General features: G+C 39.0%; 1 pseudogene; it reads right to left on the bottom strand.

Annotated features, from left to right (window-relative positions):
• Positions 1–3,838: 3,838 nt before the first annotated feature.
• LOC136123775 (pseudouridylate synthase TRUB2, mitochondrial pseudogene) overlaps positions 3,839–22,187 on the bottom strand; it is a 55,416-nt pseudogene continuing 37,067 nt past the window's right edge.

The following is a 22,187-nucleotide window of genomic DNA, read 5'->3' as shown; positions in this document are numbered from 1 at the left end:
GACAGACCACCAAGAAGCCGCCTGAGCCCGAACCAGCCCGAACCTTTTGTCGGAAGGAGGGCCGCTGGAAGGGGGGATGTCCTGAGCGCCCTCCTGTGGGATGCTCAAGGCGCAGCCCCAACTGGCCCCTGTTCCTTGACAATCTCGCGGATGAGAGATTCCCCTACACTGACTGGATGGGGCCCGATCGCCTGTTGGGCTCCAGATTCCACTCGATCCATCCTCATTACTCCAGTGGAGCCTTGGGGCACCCTCAATGTGGCAGGTAAGAGAACTGAATTTCTGATAGACACTGGAGCTGCCTGCTCTGTTCTGACTTGGCCAGCTGGCCCCCTCTCCAACGGGGACCGTGCTGTGACAGGAGTTGATGGACAGCCAAAGGTAAGGAGATTTACGTCTCCCCTTGCCTGCAGAATCAGGCCCATTATTATTACTCCTTTTTGTATATGCCAGAACGCCCTGTCCCTCTCCTTAGGAGAGATTTGCTAAATAAGTTATGAGCTAGTATCTTCTTAGGACCGGGTGAAGTCCAAGGAGGTAAAGAATTGAAACAGAGAATGCAACTCTTAGTAGCCCCAGATGACCCACCTGTTGGGCATCAGAATATTCCCCAAGACATCCCTCAAGAAATTAGAGAACAAGTAGATCCTGCAGTTTGGGATACCTCAGTGCTAGGAAGGGCAAAACGTGTTCCCCCAATAAAAACAAGGTTAAGGCCTGGGGAAAATACCCCTGGAAGAGACAATATCCTTTAGAGCCTGAGGCCCTAAGGGGAATCCAACCACTGCTCAGCAAATTCCTAAAACACTGACTCATTAGGCCCTGCCAATCCCCTTGTACCACCCCGATCCTCTACATTCAGAAGCCTGATGGGGAGTATCGGTTTGTGCAAGCCTTATGAGCAGTGAATGAGACAGTCATCCCTATTCACCCACTGGTGCGAAACACACACACGTCCTCGCCCAAGTGCCAGGGAGCACCCAGTAGTTCTCTATTTTGACCCTCAAAGATGCATTTTTCTGTATTCCCCTATATCCAGGCTCTTAATACCTTTTTTGCCTTTGAATGGAGGGACCCTGACACCCTGGAGGCTACACAATATGCATGGACAGTGACTTCTGCAGGGTTTTCAGGACAGCCCCCATCTTTTTGGAAGTGCATTAGCAGGGGAACTGAGGGAACTGAGCCTTGAGAAGGGAACTCTGCTACAGTATGTTGATGATTTATTGATAATTAGTGAGACCACACAAGATTCAGATCAAAATACTTTAGGGTCCTAAATTTTCTGGCTAAAAGGGGATATAAAGCCTCTACTTCCAAGGCTCAGATCTCACAACAATGGGTTCAATATTTAGGATTTGTTTTGACCCCAGGGGCACAGGCCCTGGCCATAGATAGGAAAACAGCAATTAGTGCATTACTATCTCCAACCACAAAGAGGCAACTCTGAGGCTTTCTTGGGATGGCTGGGTTCTGTCGTATCTGAATTCCAAGTTATGGCCTTAGGGCAAACCCCTATATGAGGCTTTAAAGGGAGGAGAAAGGGAACCCCTTCAATGGAATAAGGACCGCCAGCAGGGCTTTGAGACTCTAAAGCTTGAGTTGAGTAGAGCACCAGTGCTGGGGCTTCCAAACTGGGACAAGCCCTTTACACTCTACGTTCACGAGAGGTGAGGGATAGAACAAGGGGTCCTGACCCAAAAGCTGGGACCGAATCAGAGATCAGTGGCTTACTTTTCAAAACAACTGGACTCAGTGGCCCTGGGATGGCCAAGCTGCCTGTGGGGAGTAGCAGCCACAGTCCTGTTTGTTAATGAGTCTTCTAAGCTCATGCTGGGACACTTAGATGTGTTAACCCCTCATCAGGTACTATCTGTGCTGGAGGTCAAAGGACATCATTGGTTGACTGGAGGAAGGTTAACGAGATATCAGGCCCTCCTAATGGACAGTCCCGACATTACGTTAAAGGTATGCCAAACCCTGAACCCAGCGACTCTGCTTCTGGCGTTCAAGAGTGGAGACTTACTGCACCGGTGTATAGAGACCATAGAACAAACTTACTCCAACAGGACTGATCTAGATGAGCCTCTGGACAGCCCTGAGGTCAAATGATTTACTCATGGGAGCAGTTTTGTAGAAATGGGAACCCAAAAGGCAGGGTATGCCAACAGTTAGTCTAGATGAAGTCATAGAAGCCAAGGACCTGCCACCCCAGACATCAGCCCAGGAGGCTGAACTAGTTGCATTAATGAGAGCTTTGTAATTAGCAAAGGAAGAGAAATTCAGTATTTTCACTGACTCTCAATATGGGTTCCACGTGCTACACACTCATGCTGCCATGTGGAAAGAAAGAGGAATGTTAACCGCTAGAAATTCCCCCATAAAACATGAAGATTTGATTCTGGCTCTTTTAGAAGCAGTGCAGCTTCTGACCCAGGTGGCAGCAATCCACTGTAGAGGCCATCAGAGGGATGGATCCTTTGTGAGCCAAGGGAACAGCAAAGCTGATCAAATTGCAAAACAGGCAGTTCGACTGCAGGAACCTGAACAAGTTATGGCTCTAGTGAGTGGCCCCCCTGAACTCCCTAGCCTTTCCCAGTATTCCCCACAGGAACAAGAAAATGCTGAGAAATGGGGCTATGAGAAGGGAAGCACAGGCTGGTATAAAAAGGAGGATAAGGTTCTAATCCCTGAAGCCCAACAATGGAAACTCACTGAGAGTTACATGATGCCACCCACTATGGGAGGGATGCACTGTGGGACTTGATGCAAAAGGCTTTTTCAGGGAAGGGGATTAAAAGAACAGTAAAACAAGAAACGCTTGCCAGTGATTTATGTGCCCTTAATAACCCGCAGACCCATCCAATCCCTCCTTCATTTCTCAGGCCAGTTCAACACCGAGGGACATATCTGGGGGAAGACTGGCAGTTAGATTTCACCCAAATTCCCCCACAATCAGGTTATAAATATCTTCTGGTGTTTGTTGATTCTTCCACAGGATGGGTTGAAGCCTACCCGACCCAATCTGAAAAGGCTATGGAAGTCTGTAAGTCCCTCTTAAAAGAAATAATTCCTTGGTTTGGACTTGCAAAGTCCCTGCAGAACAATAATGGGCCCTCTTTTATAGCCAAAATCACACAGGGGTTCACAGTGGCCCTAGGGATAGACTACAAGCTACACACCTCTTGGCACACCGAGTTTTCAGGGAAGGTAGAGAAAATGAACCATACTTTAAAGAAAACCTTAGCAAAGCTCTGCCAAGAAACTCATGCACCCTGGACCAACTTGCTTCCTATCACACCCTTCAGGGTCCGCGTAGCCCCCAGAAGTGGTCTGAGGCTTAGCCCATCTGAAATGACCTAAGGGAGGCCTTTTCTTACTACAGACATTCTACTGGATGAGGAAGTGAACCAGGCCCTGAGATATATTCTTAATCTAGGACAAGTTCAGAAGGCCATCCAGGACTGTGCCCACAAGGCACTGCCAGCTCCCACTAAAAATACAGAGGAAGGAGTAGTTCCTTCACAAAGAAACCCCAGGGACCAAGTTCTTCTTAAAACCTGGAAAGAGACCCCCTCCCGCCCAAGACCAACTATTGCCAAAATGGAAGGGCCCCTATAAAGTTATTTTAACCACCCCTACTGCCGTCAAAGTGCAAGGGGTATCTAGTTGGGTACATTTGTCCAGACTAAAGCTTTTACCTCCAGAGACCCCGCAGGTCACAACAGAAGAACAATACACCTCTGAGCCAGTGGAAGACCCGAGACACGTATTCAAAAGACAGGCACCATCAACAGATAAGTAAAATGATGTAGTGGGTTGGTCCCTATTTGAAGCCCTAACGGGACTTGGGACTTCTCTTATTTTCTTGGCTGATGTGGTTCTTGACAATTGTCTGGCCCTTGAGTACCTTCCGGCAGAACAAGGTAGAGTTTGTGCGATAATCGATACTTCCTGCTGCACTTGGATCAATGGGACAGGACAGGTAAAAGTTAATATGAAGGAAATATATGCCTAGGCAGAGTGGCTTCTCAATTTTGGTGGGGCGATATCGCCTCCCCTGTCTGGTCAACAGTTAAGGAAGCCCAAAGTTAACCTGGTTCCTTCCCTTTCTGGCCCTTTAATGGCTATTGTTGTTCTCCTTCTTAGCCCTTGTTTGTTTAACCTTTTGGTTAAGTTTGTGTCTTTTAAGCTCCAACAGTTTGAAGGCTCACGATAGCCCAAGGAGTTCAGCCCATTCCAGTGGAAAGTGGCCCAGGTCCCTACAGGTCCTTGGAACAGTCAGCGAGGGACTTCTACAGCTCTAGGGTAGGCTAGGGTCTGCAGCCCCTGTCCAGTAGGAAGAAGTTTCAGAAGAGACCTTCGGCCCCTTACCCCTTAAGAATAAGTGTGTAGGGTCTCTTATAGGGTGATGAGACAGGCTGGGACCCGGGACCCTTTGCTGCAGTGCTGCAGTGCTTGTACCTGGACACACCTCTCCTCGAGCTACAAATACAAGGAAACTATATGGGACTAAAAATAACTGCATGCATGTGCGGTTAGGGCAAATTCCGGACAAAAGACACAAAGAGGCCAAAACACCTAACGGCCACTTTGGAAGAGCCTGGCGCAAAGCAGGGTACTGTGCATGCCCCCTGCACACAACACGACCTCAGGGGTGGGCAAAACACCTAAGCCACTCCTCCAGCCGACTCCTGGACACACTATGTGGCTTCTTTTTTTTTCTTTTTTTTAATCTTTCAACTTTTGTTCTTTTATATTTATTTATTTATTTTGGTTGTGCTGGATCTTAGTTGCAGCACGTGGCATCGACGTTGTGGCATGCAGGCTTCTTTTGTTGCGGCATGTGGGCTTCTTAGTTGCAGCATGCATGCGGGATCTAGTTCCCTGACCAGGGATCAAACCCAGGCCCCCTGCGCTGGGAGCGTGGAGTCTTACCCACTGGAGCACCAGGGAAGTCCCTTGTCTGGCTTCTGATTAATTTCTATTGATTAAGGAGGCCAAGAACCCTGGTCGGTAACATAGGAAGAAAAATTTGAGAACGTGTATATGGTTGTTCCATCAATACAAAGTCAAACATCCAAATTAAATCTGAAAAATAAAATATTCACAAATATGGTTTAGATAAAACCAAACTTTTAGATATTTTTAATATCTAATTTTATTTTATTTTTTAATTTAACCAAGGCACTTGGTATAGGTACACCTTAATCAATTTTAATAGAGCCATCTTAATCAAAGCTACATACAACATTAAAAGAAAATGTTGATAATTTTTTAAACAAACACATTCAACATACCATAGTATTAAAGTAATATGACAAAAAATACTGTGAAAAACATAGGCAAAATGAATACCACAGTGAGATAAATGAGGCACATTTTCCAAATTAACATCTGTTGAACATCTCCTTTAATGAAATTTATTAGGCTGGTAAGTCGTTCTACGTAGGATTTAATCTTTAGGGGGAGAAACAGGGCACCTCTAGTTTTCTGTCTGGTCAGATTTCTTGAAAACTGCTTGGAGCCTCGTCGTTATATTTAATATAATTTTATATTACTCATAAAGTATATTATTTATACTATTTATTCAATTTATACTATTTTGAATTTTATACTGAAATTATACAATATTATATAGTATAATATGTGAATTGTATGTATAATAATTAAATTAGTGTCGTCATTTCCGAACTTAGCCTCTGAAACACTTAAGCGTTTCTGACCTAAAGACAAGAGCATATTTCAGTTTTGAATAAGAGATCCTGTTGGTGTACAGAGGGACAGAGACCTTAGAGTACAAGGAGAACATCTAGTTATTTTAAGAGAAAACAGAAACACCCCTAGGAAAATCAAAATCCTATCTATTTCACAGATAGTTTATCTGTTTCACAGATAGCTCAATGTGATCCACAGGAGCAAACAAGTATGAACCCCTCCTGGAAGAGAAATGAGTTGGTTCATTCCACCTTGAGCCAAAGTATCACCTGTTACACACAAATCCAAATATAGTACCTCCTGGCAAAGAAAGAGCAGAGGCAAAGCTGATGGACACCTGAGAGCACTGCCCCAGCAACTTGAGCTCAAGTTTTGCTTGTTATGGAGACAGATACACTGAAAATCCAGGCAGTGAACAAATCATGTTACCTCAATTTTAGAGAGTTCTTTGAAGATGAATTTTAAATCTCCTGATATGTTTTTTTGTTTGTTTTTGTTTTACTTTTTATTGTAGAATATTCAAACATGCACAAAATAGAAAGAATAATATAAAAAACTCCCAGTGTATCCATTACCCGGCCTCAGTGATTACCAACAATAATATAATTTTAAAGTTTTACATATAGTTTTAAACAAAAATAAGTTTCATACATGACAAGATTCCCCAAACTATTTTTCAGGTTCAGTGAAAGAATGTGAATTTTAGTTCATCCATGTTACTCTTAAGGAGTTAGTAAAAAAAAAAAAAAAAGAAAACAATTGGCAGGTTTTTTCAGATTGAAACTCTCAGGGTAAATAAATCTTCGTGAGGTGGCCAACGATGAAACTGAGCATGTTCAGAACTCACATTTATTAGTCCACCTGTGGAACGGACAGACTTTCCGGGACACATTAGTGCTAAAAGTAATCTCACTAGAAGCTGATGAAAAACCCAGAAGTTCAGTTTATTAATTTATAATAAAGGATACTTGTGAAGCAATCTGGAAGGTTCTGGTCATTTCACTTCTAGGAAAGTCTAATTGAAAAATAAAATTTAGGTTCGAAGTTTGCTCAACAAGAATAGAATCAGAGTAAAATGAGGTGAATGAAGTTCAGGAGAGCCTCACCCTATTGGGGTGATCAGATGGACTTTTCCCTTGCTGGGGACTACTTCAGTAGGTCACTTATGATGCTCGGAACACACCTTCCCCAGTCCAGGGCGGGAGAACGCTAACAAGGGCTTTCTTTCAAACTTTTCCTAAAGCGGAAAGTTACTAATTTCCGCTTTTTTCCCATTACTAAAACACTTCACTATGAAGATATCCAATTTCTAAGCTTGTAGCTTACCTACCTGAGTAGCGTTTTAAATGAATGTCTTCCAATGGAAGGAAACTCCTAGCCCCGTTGCTGACGTTTATGAAGCAATCTACTTAGAAACTATTGATTCCTGGGTGCGCCATCTACCATCCCTCAGGTCATTTAGTCTGGACTACAGGCAAAACACATACAAATTTTTCCTGTTTTTCCAGCTTTCAGAGAAAGGACTCTGGCGGCTTTTTTCTGGGATTGTTAAAGAAAGACTAGCCTACAACTCAATCTCTATGGGATGGCTTCCCAAAGAATCAAAGTTCTCGCTTAGATTTTCAACTTGAACACCAAAAAAAATTTTTTTCTCATCTTTTTACAAGCTTATTGATTCTATTAATATTTGTTTCTCTATAACATTAATAAAACATACTCTTTGTTTCTCCTTTGTGCATGTACTTGCTACCAATTTGTTATTCCTATCTTAGCTTTTCCTTATCAAAGGCTTGAGAATTTAAACAATTTCAAAGAGCTCTCAGATAATAGGTTTAGAATTTCTGTTTCATTAGCTCTCTGTCTCTCACAGTAAGTAACAAATGAGACACTTTAGTTAACAGATCCAGAGGTTTTGGACTTCTTTCATTTGTTCTAAGTGACTTCCTTTTTAACCCAACTCTAGCCAATCAATAAGAATTTGACTAGATCAAACAGCCTGTCCACTGACTTTTATTTATTTATTTTTTTGGCTGCGCCCCGTGGCATGTGGGATTGTAGTTCCCCGACCAGAGAGTGAACCCGTGCCCCCTGCGTTGGAAGCACTGAACCGCCAGGGAAGTTCCTGACATGAATTCTTAAAAATCAATTCCAACCCAAAGAATAATATTGGAGAGCACTCCATTGTACCCTTAAGGGTTGCCAACACATTCAGACTCTGGCATTTATAAAGAGCAGTTTCCTTCTCTGCTAGTCTGTTCCAAGATGGTTGGCTAGTAGACCATGTAGTAACAAATGGTAGAGATGCTGAGGAATTTCTTGGGCTATAGCATTATCAGTAAGAGCTCCAAAATAATGACATTTGGTTATCTTTATGCAAATATAATGTTGGATGTAAATAATTTCACCAAAAATAATTCACTTCTTAGTTTTGAAGATTAAAAAAATACCCTGGTGAGTTCCACAAAATCTAGAGCAATCTATTCTTTTTTTTCCTTCAGGTTTATTTACCTGTGTTTATTTTCTTATCTATATAACTATAACCACTATTTGGATTGGATTGACAAATAATTTCTTTGAAGAGCCCACCTGCAAAATAACAATAACATTATCTGACAACACCAGAGCATAATATGTTTAGCTCAGACTGGCCTACACATTGAGCGTAAATGTAGTGCTTACTCTTCACATTTTTTTCCCCTTAAAAAACATTAAGTGCCACCTTGTGAGTGGGAGGATACTATCTTGCAAATGAAACCTTGCAAGTAGTACTGGGCAACATGAGGAATGACCTTTCTATGTTATTTGTTTGACAAGTTTGCTATTGTTCTATGTAGTTATAACAACTGATTATAACTGTTAAGGTTTTAATTGAAATGCATTTTTGCTTCAGGGAATTTTAATTAGCGATTGTGTTTTTGTGGGATGAAGCAATAGAAAGTGGACAGTAGAAGGAACAGAGAAAAGAGTACGAGAGGGAAAGCAAAGAAAACAAAGGAGAAGAGACAAGGAAACTGGAAAAGAAAGTGTGGAATGGGGGAAAGCAGAAATTTGCTTAGGAAAAAGAGCAAGATGGAGAAAAAAACATTCTGAGAGAATAGGAGTAGTTTGGTTGGTTCTCATGGTAGTAAGATTATTTCTGGCAACAGGACCCCAAGCACGCTCAGAAGATAAAAGGCCACCATGTAGCTGCAGTGATACATTTTCAATTCCCATCATATCCTCTTTACACTTGTCAACTTTTGCTCGTATTAATTTTTTCCATTGCTGCTACCCAAAGCTGCTGGTCTTTTCTTTTCTCTCACTTTCCTTTCAGTCTTAAGATAATGAGACACCTGATCCTGTACTGTCATAAAGCCAGAAAAGAGGAGAAAACAGATGTTTAGGTGAAAGAACAAGGTTTCAGGAACCTGACCCTAATCTGGACCATCAGGTCATCTCCTAAGCTAACAGGACTGCTCTGCTAGGCTTCTGTCATGCAAGGCCTTTGTAAGTAATATCTCCAAGGAAGCAGTAGTTTAAATGCCTTGCCTATGGCTCCCCAGTGAGCAAATAAGTCAGAAATAGAACCCAGACCTCCTGACGTCAGATTCAATGTTCTTTCCACTTCACGATGCCTAAAAATACAAACAAATAAAAAACTTCCCAAAGCAAATAAAACCGTATCCACTTGCAAGTTGCACCTTAGAAGCCCGAAGTTTAGTAAGATTGATTTTTAAAATTCTAGCTTTTTAAATATAAGACACCTGACTTTGTAACAAATCAATCCATTTAAATGTATTTTCCTAAATAAAATGTTCTTAATATTCATGTTTAGTCTAATAATCTAGTAATACCCTATAATAATAGTTTCCAACTGTAAGGACCCTGAGGAAATTTTCTTCTATCACTTTTAAATAAAAATCTCTTCAGCTGAAATGAGATCTTTCTTGTGGCTTTATTTATACATTTGAATGACTTCACTATATTCTGTCAGTGCCACCCCTCCAAATCTGTCTTGTTGACTCTAGATCTCATTTTAAATCTCACTTTCCTGGGGCAGCATTCTCTGACTCTTCCGAGCAAGTTATCCACCTCCACACACTGCATTTATTACTTCTAAAGCACCTGCACTTTCCATTCACAGCCCTTGTTAGGATAGTAGTTACACAGTAATATGAGTAATTATTGTTTAATGTCACCCTTGCCTTCCAGACCATAAGCACCATGAGGGCAGAATTTGTCTTGTTCACCAATATATCCCTAGCACCTATCAGAGTGATTGACACATAGTAGGTGTTCAATAAATATTTATGTAATAAGTGACTTTCTCTTGTGGGATGGAGCAATAGAAAAAGGATAAGTGTGTTTCTCGGTATAACTGCATGAAGTTTTTGCTTATCTAGTTTAAGAAGAATAATAAATAATAATAGTCCTCTTTCTTCTGTGCCTACTGTTTACAATGCCCTAGGTTAGATGTTCTGTGTGCATATTCTCACAACAACCCTAAGAGGCAGCAACAATTTTAAATCATACTTCTGATGAGGCCACAGATGTTCAGAAAGATTAAGTAACTTGTCCAAGGTTACCTAGCTAATGGTTGAAGTTTGGCTGATATACGAACTTAGGAAATAAAAATGCAAAGAAAACATTATGCCTTTTTTTTTAAAGAGTAATCTCTTCTTCTGTTTTTGTTTTGTTTTGTTTTTTATTGAAGTATAGTTGATTTCTCTCCTGTATTTTCATTAACGTTATACCAACACTGGGGAGGTGGTGGGAAAAGGAAATGCCTACCTCCATTAATAATCATTCAATGTCAGATTTTTGCCCTTTGCTTCCTGTTTAACAGATTCCAAATTTGTCATTCCTACCTGCACGTATTACCTATATAACTATTCAAAATGGTATCTGAGGGAATTCCCTGCAAGTCCAGTGGTTAGGACTCAGCACTTTCACTGTCATGGCCCGGGTTCAATCCCTGGTCGGGGAACTAAGATCCCGCAGGCCACTCAGGGCGGCCAAAAAAAAAAAAAAAGAAATGGTATCTGAAAGAAGATGTGGTACATATATACAATGGAATACTACTCAGCCATAAAGAAGAATGAAATAATGCCATTTGCAGCAACATGGACGGACCTAGAGATTATTATACTAAGTGAAGTAAGTCAGAAAGAGAAAGACAAATACCGTATGATATCACTTATATGTGGAATCTAAAATATGATACAAATAAACTTGTTTATGAAACAGAAAGAGACTCACAGACATAGACGACAGATTTGTGGTTGCCCCAGGGGGTGGGGGAGGGAGGGATTGGAAGTTTGGGATGAGCAGATGCAAACTATTATATATAGGATGGATAAAGAACAAGGTCCTACTGCAGAGCATAGGGATCTACATTCAATATCCTGTAATAAACCATAATGGAAAAGAATATGAAAAATAATATATCTATGTATCTATATTTATATCTAACTCTATCAACCCCCAGACATGGGAGTGAAGGGGCTTCCAGATGATTCCAGCGTGCAGCCAACAAGCTTTCCCAGCTGAGGCAACAGACATGGTAGAGAAACGACAAGCCAACCCCACTGGGCCCTGTCTGAATTCCTAACTCACAGAATCTATGAGCATTACAAAATAGCTCTATGGTAAGTCGCTAAGTTTTGAAGAGCTTGTTACACAACTAAAACAGATGGATTGCTAGATGGATAGAGGACTGGAGAAATGACCAGATATGTGATAAAGCAAGTATAGTAAAATATTAATTGTAGCATCTAGGTGGAACATGCATGGGTGTTCACTGTACAATTTTTTTCAATTTTTCTGTATATTTGAAATTTTTTACAATAGAATATTGGTGAGGGAGAAAAGAATAGGAACCACTGTGAATAATAGCAAAACCACTAGCTAGCATTTATCATGTATTATGTGTGTGAGGACCTGTGCCACGCACTTTTATATTCATTATCTCACTTAATTTTCTCAGCCCCATATTACTGCTTTCTGATGCTATTATTTCCTCCATCTTATAGACAATAAATCCGAGGCTCAGAGAGGTTAAGTCACTTTTCTGTTGTAACAATGCTTGTAAATAGTAGAGGTGGAATTCCAGTTTGGGTACCTGTGATTCCATAAATGATGCTCTTAACTCCCTCAGATTTAGAGCACTGCCATTCCAGTCTACCCTCCATCCATTTCTTTGATACAAAGATAAAGTTAAAACTACTCAAGACAAACAAACAAATAAATGGTATCTGAATTTCTACAAAGAGATAAATACTTTTGTTGCTGTTTGTTTTTTCCTAAGAGCATGAAGAAAAATAGGGAAGGAATTAATAATAGTGAATGAGGTTATAGGGAGAACCAAGAAGGCGGTTAGGAACCAAGGAAAGTGTTGTGTATCTTTTAACAGTAATATACCAAATTATAACAATGGTGATTGGTTTATAAAATTAGTTTATAGTGTAATTACTTTTACTCACACGGAAGAAGAAGCATTTTCATATTTGCCCATAGGTGCCTAAATAAACAACAATAAATACAGTCATGAATAGACTAAACCAAACTTTTCTTTACCTTTCAGACTGATTCCTTTTTTTGAGGCCTGCCCAAGAATTCCAAGTCATCCCCACTACTTGATCTCTATAAACTGTGAGGTCCCTTGAGATACGAAGAACCGTAAAACCTTGTTGAAAGAGAGCTAACGTGCTATATTGTGGAAAGTAGCTATTTATTTGGCCAAACGTGAGTGCTTTTCTGCATGGAATTACTTTTTATTTTTGGTTTGGGATGATTTTTATTCTTCAAAATAACATTGCCGAGCATCTCTTAAACTCTACCACTCCACTACTCACTGAGTAATTTTTCCTTTTATTTCCTTTGCAAGTTATAAACAAGTTCTTAATGAAAGCTATATATGCAGTAACAGATACTCAAGGATAAAAAGCTTTTCTACATGTTCTCTTTATTTCATGGCCCTGTCTAGCAAATATAAGACAATACAATATAGAATCCAAACCTGAATACAAGCATCATTTCAGAAATTAGACAACACGGCATAAAAATGAAAGAAAATCGAATTTATTGAATGCCTATTGCATGCTTAGCTCAGGGAGAAGCCCTTAATTTTGTTACAGTTTCATCAAAACCCTAGAACATTTTCCTGTTTAAAGAACAGTCTACATAGGTCACTACCAGGAGAAAGATGATTAAAGAAGACATCCAAGCTGACCTCACTACAAATGAGAGGACTAAAGAAGTACAATAGAACTTAGCTTTAATAAGGCCTATTATTACATGGATCAATTGACAATTCCACAAATATAACAACTATATCTGGAAAGCAGTCTGGTATTTTTTTTATTGACTTTTAAGGCGATTATGGGTAATCCCCATGGATTTTCAACCATGTCACCTTGTTTCCCATCAGTACCATCACAATCGCCACTTTAGACAGATTTCATTATATTTTAAACTCAAGATAAGTTTATAATCCAGTTTTTGGTAAGTCCATTCTTTCTGTTCTAGTCCCTTCCTATCTAAGGGTTTCAAATATTATGGATTTATGTCAATACCTGATTACTAGATTAAATTACTAGCCTATTTGAGACTTTATTATTTTCCTGATTAAATGAGGACCACTTAAGTGTGTGAAACCTACAAGCAACCTTCAAATCAAGACATCTTTTCATTAAGGCAGCCTTAGCAATATTTTAGACTAACATCCTAAATTTATTTTAACATCATCTGTATTTCACTGGAAACCATGAACAGAGTAAAATTTTCCCCTTTAATTGGCTGTTTTACTTAATTACTAGATGCTCTCTTGCCAGATGTATGATGGGACCAGAGAAATGGATTAAATTGTTACATATGCTGGGGGAGCAAACTGAGTGTGCTTTGGATCTCATTTGTTTAAGTTGGGGGATGTAAAGAGTGATTCAAATTTTCCTTTTAGTTATGTTGTGTATTCTTGTAGATGTAAATAGATAGAAACCATCTATTAACAATGTTGTCCAAAGTTAAGAAAGATCATCATCTCAGTCATGAAGCACACAAACTCTCAGAGAATACAGTTCTACCCTGCAATTTTAAAAAAGCCTTTGAAGATGTCCCTAGCTTTGGCAGTATTCCAGAACCAGCTGGATCAGAGTGATCCAGCTTAATATAGAACACTGCAGCCCTGAAGACTTGTGAAAGCCAGTACAGTGTCTGGAGCAAATGAATGTGTGATTAATACTGATGAACCCAACCTTCTCTGGGAGACATCTGTCAAGATTTCTTGAGGAATGAGATTGTGTGTCTAAAAAGAATAGATCAAATAACTAGCCTCTGAAATACATAAACATTAACACTATTTTTAAATTTTTTTTCTTTACCTTGAGGCAAAGATCCTAAGACATAATTAATCACCAGTCTAGTGTGTTTGATTATTGATAATATATTAAAAACCAGCAATGGACTTAGTTCAGTTATTTTTGGTTAGCTCTTTTTTTGCATCTCAGATAGAGAAAAACAACAGATACTTCTAATTGATCTGTGCTTGGTGATCACAGTAATGATTATATTTTAATGAAGTAGGAAGCATTTCATTAAACAATCTAGATAGCTAAAATGCTGAAGGTTCATTAATTCATTCAAAAAACATTTATTGAGTGTCTGTTCTATGACAGACACTGTTCCAGGAAGAGATGTAACTACTGTTAAAAGTAAACTGTTTCCTCATGGAGTTAACGTTTCCTCATGGAGTTAAGTTAAAGATGGGCAATAAAACAGGTACATACAGTATTTCAAGTGGTGATAAATGCCATAGAGATTGATAAAGCAGGTAAGGATAAGTGAGTAATGACATGATGGGATGGGGTAAGAGCTTTTGGAGGAGGTGACATTTAAGTAGACTGCTGAGTGATACAAAAGAGTGAGCCACACAAATATCTGAGGAAGAGAATTTCAGGTAGAATAAAAAGTGAAAAACAAACAAAAAAGATCTTGAGACGGAAATGCATTGAATTTGTTTTCAGAGCAGCAAGGAGGCAGGTTTTACTGGAGTGAGATGAGCTAGAAGGAGAGAAGTCTGATGTCAGATCAGGGAAGTAGCCAAAGACAAGATGACAGGCTCTGTAGCCCACAAAGAAGTCTGGCTTTCATTCCAGTATCCAGAAAGTCATTGGAAGGTTTCTAATATGGGTAGGACATAATTCCATAAGTTACCCAAACTTTAAAAGGTAAAAGTAGAATCAGGGAAACCAGTTAGGAGAAGATGGTGGCTTGAATCTAGGTGTGGTAATGGTAGATACAGTAGGAAGTTGTAGAATACTGCAATAATTTAGGAGTGGATCTGAAGTTATTTGCTTGTGGCTTAAATATGGAGTGTCATTTTTAAGATAAAGAGGAATCAAGAAGGATCCCAATATTTTTGCCTTAAGCACATGAGTGAGGATGCTGTTAACTGAGATGCAGAGGGGGTCAAGGTAAACAGAAGAGCAAAGGTTCTTAAGGAAAATCAGAGTGACGCTTGATGATATAAATATGTATAGCATGAGAAATAAGAAATCTCTAAATCTTAAGTGCCACAACATAAAGATCACATTTATACAAAAATCGGGACACTTTAACATTACTTATGTTTCTAGAAGGGAATAGACATGGGTAATGGGAAGAGATGCTTTCATTTTCTAAAATACATTTCTGGGCATGTTCAAGGCTTTTTAAAAAATCTTGTTCATGCATTATTTTTATTTAAAAATTTTTAATATGTCAAAAATTAATAAGAATTAAGTAGTTAATGAGAGATTATATGGTAAACAGAATGAAAATTCAATTGCATTTACCTGCTTAGAGAGATTTGAAAGCCATCCAACCTCTAAACCCTTTAATGAGCCTTAGAAGCAGACAGGTGCATCTTTGGCTCTCCCTTCTAACTTGACATTTGGCATTAACGTCACATTGCCCCTTAGATTAAAGTTTGCTTTCTTTCCCCAGTTATGCCTTCTGCTGTTCCGCTTGTAGTATGATATGCCCTGCCTCAGGCTCTAAAATGGTTTATACACATCTATCTCAAAAGCATTTGTCATCTGTCCTAATCCAGTGCCTGCTTAAGACCAAAACCAGCTGGCCTTGATTAGTCAAATGAGGCTTGTTTGTCTGCTCTTTGGAGCTAGGTAGAAAATACAAGGGTATTCCAACTTGCCATATTACCTGATGCTTCTGACATGAAATCAGTTAGCATAGTAGCTATTATGAAGTCACTCTTTCTGTTAAGATAAGAGAGTTGCCAAAGCTCTCAGGGACATTTTAGCAGATTTCTATAGAGAAGGGATTAGGGCCTCTATTAATATACTCAGTCCCGGGATTCCTGGAACATGGGTTATTCTGCTAATCTTTTCCACTCACATTCTTCCAATGAATTACCCTTCTCTCCACAGTGGGGTCTTATTTCAAGGGCGTTCACTAGCTCACTTATAATGTCAACTTACTATTTTTAAAATGTGATTGTCAAATCATTAATTCACTTTAATGCCAGCTTTATGGAGGGGTAGCTTTAAAAGTACAATTCGAGAAGTCTTGACAAATATATGCAGTTGTGAAACCACCATCACGTTCAAGATACAGAACAATTCCATCACCCCCTAAAGGCTCCTCCACTGCCCCTTTGTAGTGAATCTTCTTCCTGACACTCCAGCTTCTGGCAACCACTGATCTGCTCTCTGTTGCTGTATTTTTGCCTTTTCTAGAACTTCATATAAATGGAATCACATAGTGTGTAGTTTTTTCGTGGATGGCTTCTTTCCTTTAGCATAATATGTTGAGATTCATCCCTGTCTTTGCATGTTTAAGCAGTTTTTTCCTTTTTAGTGCTGTATTTCATCATATGCATATACCATTCATTCATTCACCAGTTAATGAGTATTTGAGTTGTTTAGCTTTTATAAACTTATAAAAAGGTGCTTACAAATTTTTGTGTGGACATATGTTTCTGTTCATTTGAGTGGATATCAAGAGGTAGGATTGCTGAGTTGGATTTAAATCTACTACTTTACTATTTGTCCCATTTGTTTCCAGCTCTTTCACCCCACCCTGTCCCCTGCCCCTTTCCTGAAGTCTCTTGGATTAATTATTTCTAGTATTCCATTTTGTCTCCACTATCGGTTTATTAGCCTAAGCTTTTTGTTTTATTTTCTCACGGTTTCTCAAAGGATCCACAATACATTTTGTTTTTGTTTTTGCTTTTGCGGTACGCGGGCCTCTCACTGTTGTGGCCTCTCCTGTTGCGGAGCACAGGCTCCGGACGCGCAGGCTCAGCGGCCATGGCTCACGGGCCCAGCCGCTCCGTGGCATGTGGGATCTTCCCGGACCGGGGCACTAACCCGCGTCCCCTGCATCGGCAGGCGGACTCTCAACCACTGTGCCACCAGGGAAGCCCTACAATATGTTTTTAAACTTATCATGGTGTTCATTCAAATACTATTATACCACTTCACACGTAAGAAACTTAAAAACAGTATTCTTCCATTTCCCATCTTTCTTTGTGCTTTTTTTGTCGTATACCTGACTTCTACATATATTATACACTCTGCAATGCACTATTGTTATTTTTGCTTTAAACAGTCAATAGTCTTTTAAAGGGATTTAAAATAAAAGAAAAATACCTTTTATATTCCATCTTTTACCCATATCCGGGCATCTTTACTTTTTGTGTGAATCCAAATTTCCATCTGGTCTCATTTTATTTTTGTTTTTCCTGTTACTTTTTTTTTGCAGTGTAGGTCTGCTGCTGATGAATTTTCAGTTTTTATTTGCCTGTATTTCACCTTCAATTTTAAAGAGATTTTCACTGAATTTCAATTCCAGGTTGGCAGGTTTTTTGTTTTTTGTTTTTTTCCATTTCAGGACTGTAAAGATATTGTTCCATGTCTTCTGGTTTGCATAGTTTCTGACAACAAGCTCCTGTTGTCTTTATTTTTGTTCCCCTATATTTTCTTGTTTTCTCTCTCTCAGGCTGCCTTTAAGATTTTTGTCTTCATCAGGACTTGTCAGCAATGCATTTATGATGTGCTTTGGTTTTCTTCATGTTTATTTTGCTTGGGTTTTGTTGATGTTCTTTGACCCATGGGTTTATATTTTTAATTAACTTTGGAAATTTCTCAGCCGTTGCTTTTACAGTTTTATGTGCTTCTCTTCCCATTCTGAGACACAAATACATGTATGTCAGAACACTTGATACTGTCCTTTCTGTCATGATGCTGTCTCTGTTCATTATTTTTTGATCTTTTCCTCCATGTTTGTCATTTTGGATACTTTCTATTGCTGTGTCTTCAAGATCACAAATCTTTTCTGTGGTGTCGAATCTGCTTTTAATCACACCTAGTATAATTTCTATTCAGATATTATAATTTAATCTCTAGAAAGTTCATGTGGATCTTTAAAAATATTTTCCATTTCTCTCTGCATCATGTTCATGTTTTCTTTTACCTCCTTGAACATATAGAAAATATGTTTTGATGTTCTTATCTCCTAATTCCATCATCTCTGTCATTTCTGGGCCTGTTTCTGTTGATTGAATTTTCTCCTGGTTATGGGTCATATTTTCCTGCTTCTTTGCATGCCTGGAAATTTTTGATCGAATGCTGAACTTTGAGAATTTTACCCTGATGGGCGCTATATTTTGTTGTATTCTTTTATGTAGTATAGGAATTTGTTCTGAGACACAGTTAAATTACTGGGAATTAGTTTAATCCCTTCAAGCTTGCTTTTAAAGCTTTGTTAGGATGTGTCCAGAGCAGCCTTTAGTCTGAGTTCCAAGTTTTCTCACTCCTAAGGTAATATCTTTCCAAGCACTCTATCCTATCTGTATATTAGTAGATTTTTCTGCTCTGGCTGGTGGGAACACAAACTATTCTGCGCTCTGTCTGAATCCCAGGAATTATTTGGTTTGCTGATTTCTGATGGTTCTTTCCCAAGCTGTGAGTACGTAGTTTCTTCTCACACGTGTGCAAATCAGTAGCCAGTCAAAAGTTCAGGAGAGCCTTCTGCATATCTCTGGAGCTCTCTCTTTCTCTGTGCTGCTGACTCCTGTCTTGTAAATTTAACTGCCTTGACCTCCCAGAACTCTGATCTCTGTTTCTTCAGTGCATTGAGAACTCTGGGCTCTCCTTTGGTTTCACTCCCTGTGCTGTGGTGTGGAAAATGCCTCCAGACCTTAGGCTGGGGCAGTTATAGGGTTCTTCTTGTTTGTTTTCTTCTATTGGGATGACAGTGTTACACTGCCAGTTGTCCATGTTTGAAAGGCATTGTTTCATATAGACTGTCCATTTGTTAGTTAAGATGGAAAGTAAATTTGGTCCCTGTTACTCCATCATATCCAGAAGCCTAAATCCCATTCAAACTTTTATTGCTACAAAACAGGTCTTTATACTCATTCTGAAACTCTGACAAACTCCAATATACAAGCCTGTGCACATATACATGGCCCTTGTGCATTTCATTATTTTGAAATTAGTTTGTGGCTCCCTCACAGTATCTAAAAAGCAAAAATTAAATGCTGCAAAAGAGGGGAACATTAACAAGAATAAGTAAAGAAAAGAGAATTAAAGATAATGGTGGCTTCACTTTGTTGTACAGCAGAAACTAACACACCATTGTAAAGCAATTATACTCCAATAAAGATGTTAAAAACAAACAAAAAAAAGAGATAATGGTGGCTTAACTGTGCAAGTGGTTAATAGTTTTTCTTTACCAAATAGCTGATGTACTTCCAGAACACCAAGCCATAGCACCAAACTTGGTCTCTTTTCCTTTTTTCTGATCACACGTCTAGACTATTTCTCAGCCTCCCTTGGAGTTGTTACGTGTAACGATGTGACTGAACATTTGCCAGTGAAAAATGAGGAGAAGAGATAAGTGCCACTACCAGGCCCAGGCCATGCAAACCTCCCATACACAACCCACTGTGTCTTTCCATTTGTTGGGGTGTCCCTGAAAGTCACATATGGAAGATGGCAAAGGCACAAGAAGGACGGAACCAAATTACCACTTGCAGTAAAGCTGTAAAGTTGTCCACTTATCAGAAATCCCTATTTTGACTTTATGTGAGCAAGAAAATTAAAACAAAACACATCATATTAAAGACACTGATTTGGGGGAATTTACCTGCCTTAAAAAGCGTTCTGTTATACCTCAGATATGCCATCACTAAAGAGCACCTGTAGTTTAAAATTTTTTATTAATCATTTCTTCCTGAAGATATACCAGAATATTTTCTACACAGATTGTAACAGGGTTAAATTTTAGATGAATCATTAGTAACGTAAAGAAATAAAATCTCCTTTCCATAGAAACCCCTAGGTATTATCAGTTTTAAGATAAAGAGGAAAGTTCAGAAGTATTCATAATCCTGTGGTTTGCAATCTGACTTGTGGTTCAAGGCAGAGGATAACTTAAGCCCCCCAAAGCCCACCTAATCTTGTCAGAGAAGATATAACCAGAGTGAAGAAGTGTTTTTCTTCTGTGCCTTCCCCTTTAAGTTATACTGCTACTAATGTGTCTTATCTTACAGATGGTCTGCTAAAGTGCCTGGTATTTAAGATTAAAGTCCTACGGGATGTTTGAAAACTCCAGATTAGAGTTAAATGGTCCTAATATTTTTCTAAACTGTCTCTCCAATTGAGCTTTGTGTCTAGGCCTCCAGTCCCACATTTAAAAAAATGTTTTTTATTATCAAGCATAACACTCTGTTCCTATTAATCACACAGTAAAAGGCTCATTTCATTTCAATCCTGGACCCATTCCTCAGTGACTGGAGGAGGCATCAAATTCTAAGCTAATGAACTAGAGTAATTATTTAAGCCACTTTCTTACTTATGCTGAACACCACACAAAACAGCTTAGAAGGAAAATTACAGCCTCGTCCTTGGCACGCACATACGTGTACATAAGTGCTTTTAAATGCTGCTATAAAGTTTTTTTTTTTGTTGCTGTTGTTGTTGTTTTTGCGGTACGTGGTCCTCTCACTGTTGTGGCCTCTCCTGCTGCGGAGCGCAGGCTCCGGACGCGCAGGCCCAGCGGCCATGGCTCACGGGCCCAGCCGCTCCGCGGCATGTGGGATCCTCCCAGACTGGGGCACGAACCCGTTTGGGACTCTCAACCACTGCGCCACCAGGGAAGCCCTGCTATAAAGTTTTTATTTAACTATTCCTTGGGACTTACAAGTGAGAAACAACTTAGTTACATAGGTTATAAAGTAAACAAATCGCACCAGAAGGAAAATGCAGTTTTGAAAGGATACGCTCTGAAGATAAGGTTAAATTGAGGATGTGTCTTTTTCTTTTTGGGACCGTTGAAGGAAAGAGGTTGGAGGGAGAAAATAAGAGAGACTGTGAATGAATTATAAAGGAATCACATCATGAAAATATGTTACTGAAAGAAAATAAGAGCACACTGAAGATTGTATCCTTAATACTGAACACAAATTTCCTATAACTCCTGTATGGAGTGAATGAAATACTAAATTAATCAACTAGTAACAATGGAAAATTATGTAATTTGGATTCCTCTGTAGTACACAATAATTAGCAAGGCTGAATAAGATATCTTTACCCCCAAATAATTGGGGAATCATTCAGATAAATCAGCAGTTAAGTAGATTTTAAAATTACATTTTTATTGGACTGATCTCATTTATTTTCAACTATCAATTAAACAGTTATATATGTTTAAAATTTTATAAAGTAGTTCAGACACGTGAGTATAAGATTAAGAAAACTCACCAATCCAGGGTGGGCCCAACCAACTGTGTAGAATGTTACAAATAGGATTTTATTTCTACCTTCTCAGACATTAAAGTAATTACAACAATTCTGATGACTGATTCTAGTCGTTTTAACCTCTACTTTATAATGTCAAGCAATCCCTTTGCTTTGAACTCCTGTTAGGAGGGGAGGAGAGAATCTAAATATTTCAAAATCTAAGAAAAAACTTTAATTTGATTTCATATAAAAAAACACAAAGATGAGAGTAAACAGAGCTAATGAGGTTCCCAATTTATGAGTATTATTGTGTTAGAGGAATAAAAACTTTAGGAAACCATAAGTATATTATCTTATATTCTTGAAGAGTTTCATTTTTAGTGTTTTGATTGGGATTTGTCTAGTCTTCATGTTCCAAACAATTTTTAATACGCCATAAAGCAAAGGAAATAACTGGTCTTTTATCTAATTTGGACTTCAGAACACTCACCGTGAAAGAACAAGTTCCATGTCAAAACTTGCTTATCAGTAGGAGGAACTGAGTAACTTGAAATAACTACAAAAGGAACTAAATCATAGGTTGTTGAAATTGGAGATGCTGTTTCAACCTGAGATTGTAATTCGATCAATTACCTGCATGAATGCACAACTCCCAAGTAAAAGATATCTAATTTGAAAAATTAACTACAAAAGCTCATGTGGTAATCAAACCTGGAAATAAAAACTGCAAAATGAGTGGGAATAGTT

The sequence above is a fragment of the Phocoena phocoena genome, chromosome 5 (assembly GCF_963924675.1).
Source record: "Phocoena phocoena chromosome 5, mPhoPho1.1, whole genome shotgun sequence".
NCBI lineage: Eukaryota > Metazoa > Chordata > Mammalia > Artiodactyla > Phocoenidae > Phocoena > Phocoena phocoena.
The sequence above is the reverse complement of the archived record's forward strand: the minus strand, read 5'-3'. Positions and strand labels throughout refer to the sequence as shown.